The 3,179-nt window shown below is 50.7% G+C and overlaps 1 long non-coding RNA gene across 1 annotated transcript in view; it reads right to left on the bottom strand.

Moving 5' to 3' along the window:
* LOC112550906 overlaps positions 1-3,118 on the bottom strand; it is a 21,312-nt gene extending 18,194 nt beyond the window's left edge. The window contains exons 1-2 of the long non-coding RNA XR_003094978.1: positions 2,950-3,118; positions 1,456-1,607 (exon numbers count right to left, since the gene is read on the bottom strand). This is a non-coding gene — a long non-coding RNA (uncharacterized LOC112550906). The remainder of the gene's footprint in view (positions 1-1,455; positions 1,608-2,949) is intronic.
* Between the last annotated feature and the right edge of the window lie 61 nt (positions 3,119-3,179).

Genomic DNA, 3,179 nt, shown 5'->3' with positions numbered 1-3,179 from the left:
TATGCAGGGGGTCGGACTCGATGATCTATTGAGGTCCCTTCCGACCCTAACATCTATGAATCTATGGAAGTGCTCCAGGCACAGGCACTAATGTGACCTCCAAAACCACCCCTTATAGTCCCAGTCCAAACCACCAGTATGAACAGCAACATAAACATGAACCCGTGGGCTATAACATAATAATAACAGAAACAGCCCTCTGCCCCTTTAAGAGAGCAAACCTTTACCCTTAGTATAGCATGCCTCCCTACCAGGGTATCTTATGAGCTCTTGGGGCCTCACTACTGCTGTAGGCAGCAAAACAGGCAGTCAGGAATCCCTAGGTATCCCTCCTAGGTAGGAGCTCCTTCCCCAGCAGCTACCAAGGAGAGACTCCCCTGCCAACCCCAGCCTTGGACTTATATCAGGGGTGGGCAAAATGCGGCCCGCAGGCCAGAAATGGCCCACCAAGCCATTCTATCCAGCCCAGACAGCCCCTAAAAAATTTAGAAAATTCATATTAATCTGCCCTGGGATACCTATCATGTAGCCCTCAATGGGTTGCCAAAACTCAGTAAGCAGCCCTCTACCCACAATAATTGTCCACCCCTGGCTTATATGCTCCCTGGGCCCTGCCTCCATATGGTCAGCTGACCACTTGCAGGTGTCTGCTAACTGCCTCATTTGCCTGGTTGCCCTGGCAACTGGCAGCTGCTGTGCCCTGCCTGGCTGGGCTGCCTTTATCTTAAAGTAACAGAGGCTAGGCTCTCTGTTACAGGGCTGTTTTGGATTCTGCCCCTGTTGCCAGTTTGCAAATGTAGCTCATGTATTTGGTCCAGAGGAAGAGTAGGACGTCTGTCATTCCTCTGCCTCCAGACAATTTCACTTTGTATAGCTTGGTCCTTGCTACTTTCTCCCAGGTGGAGTTCTAAAAGAAAACACAAATGGCTCTTTGGATTCTGCAGATGACTTGCTCTGAGGTGGGGAAGATTGTAGCGCTGTATAGGAGCATAAGCAGAAGCACCGCTTTCATCAGCACCACTCCCCACTGCCCCGCACTGGCAGGCAGCGCAATTGCCATAGTCCCAGCTTCTGTTTGGCTTTGGACTCTATCTTTTCCCATACCCTGTCCCATCAGCTCTGGGTCAAACTCCACCCCAAGGATCTTTACCCCCTCGCGGGGGACAGAGACCCCTAGGTGTGGCAGGTCCTCCAGGTTGCCCAGGACTAGGCAGGTGCTTTGTTTCATGTTGAGCTTGGCCCCTGCTGCTACTCCATATACCATTGCGCAGATAAGCAGGATTGGGAAGAGTGGGCAGCCCTGCCTCACATCTGACTACACCACAATCGGGGCTGTCAGGGACCCGTTCACCAGTATCCTGCTGCTCACGTTGGTGTAAAGTGCCTTTATTCAGGTGACAAAGGTTGCAGGGACCCCCATCTTCTCATCATCTTCAGTAGGAAGCAATGAGATACCTGGTTGTAGGCCTTCTCCAAGTCAAGGTTCAGCATCCCGATATTCTGTCACCTCTCCCATTGGTACTGTAGCACACCTTGCAGCTGCATCAGGACTTTGTGGATCTGTCACCCCAGCACCATGCATGCCTGGTCCTCATGGATCACTGCACCTATAACAGAATTAAAACACTCAGCCAACACTTTGGCCATTAGTTTGTAGTCAAGGTTCAGGAGCATAAATGGACCCCAGTTTTGAAGGTTCCACCTCTCCCCCTTCTTGTAAATAAGGATTATGAGGCCCTCGTTCATCTCCGCTCCCAGGTGACCGTCCTGCAGGAGCTCCCTATAGACCTCCAGCAGGTTCGGATCCACCTGGTCCCAGAAAGCAACATAGAACTCCTTGGGCAAGCCCCAGGAGTCTTACTGTCCCAGAAGCTGCAGAGCATCATGTTGATCTCCTCCAGTGTCCACTCCTCCCCCAGCTTCTGTCCCTTGTCCTCCCCAAGAACCTGCATGAGTTTCTGCAGGCAGTTCTGCATTGCCCCAGGGCTCTGCAGTCATGCCATGTAGATTCCAGAAACCACCATCTCCAGCAACTCATTTTACTGGTGCTCCACCCCAGCTCTGTCTATCAGGCTAGTCATTGCTCCTTTCTTATTTTCCTTTATCTTGCTAAAATAAACAGACCACTCTCCCCCCTCCTCTACCCAGGTGACCTGGGCCAGGAAGATCTTCCTGGCCTGTTCCCTGTGCCAGGCCTAGGGTGGCCATCATAGAGGACAGTCCGGTTGTCCTTTATCCTCTGTTGATACGAAACGGGACACCTTTATGTCCTCTATTTTTCTCCTCAAGAGAACTGTGTCCTCAAAGTTGAAATATTTCTTTATGTTGAGCAACAGCAACAGCAACTGTCACAGTCAGATGAACGAAGGGCTCAAAGCTTGTAACCAGAGCTAGAACCAAAGGGACAGTGTGACTATAACCAGAAAAGGGTTATGGATGGGAGTGTAGGTACGTGAGTGCCATCACTGTAGCAGGTGCGTGGATGTGAGATTTTGTGGTACAGCCATGATGTTTTGAGACTGTTTGGGGTAGGGAAGCCAGTGGGCAAGTTGCATGGGGTTGTGGGTCCTTCAGTGTATGTATTGTAATGGGTTTATAGGTTTTGTTGAGTGAGTTAAGGTATGGGAAGAAAAGTGTATGTGTATATGTGTGTGTGTGTGTATATATATATATTAACAAAAAAAAAAGGTTTTGAAAATGAGTTAAGGTTTGTGAAGAATGTATGCTAGATGGTGTGTGTATGTATGTATGTGTATATATATGTGTGTGTGTGTAGGGACATATCTTTCCAAAAACAAACGAACAAAATCTTTATGTTGAGGCAAGCAGTCACAAAAAAGTGGTGACAGCAAACCCCCAAGTCGGTTAAGACTCTGAGACTGACTTAGGTTTTGCCCTGCTGCATCAACGAGCTGCCTTACTGACTATTGTCCACTTGAGCACGCTCACCACGATCGATCACCCATTGTACTAGGGGGGACAGGATCCTACAACATGGTCGCTCTTGTCCACCCGGCAACAGTGGCGGGCTCCGGGCCCTGGCAGGCTCCAGCCCCCGCGCGCTCTCACCAACACCCGGAGCCCGCCCAAAGGCCAAGCCGGGGAGGCGGGATCCTCCCCTAAGCGGGGAAAGGAAGCGAGGAAGAGGAGGAGCTCTGCGCACCCTGCTCCGCGCCGGG

This window comes from Alligator sinensis, unplaced genomic scaffold (assembly GCF_000455745.1).
Source record: "Alligator sinensis unplaced genomic scaffold, ASM45574v1 scaffold147_1, whole genome shotgun sequence".
Lineage (NCBI taxonomy): Eukaryota > Metazoa > Chordata > Crocodylia > Alligatoridae > Alligator > Alligator sinensis.
The sequence above is the reverse complement of the archived record's forward strand: the minus strand, read 5'-3'. Positions and strand labels throughout refer to the sequence as shown.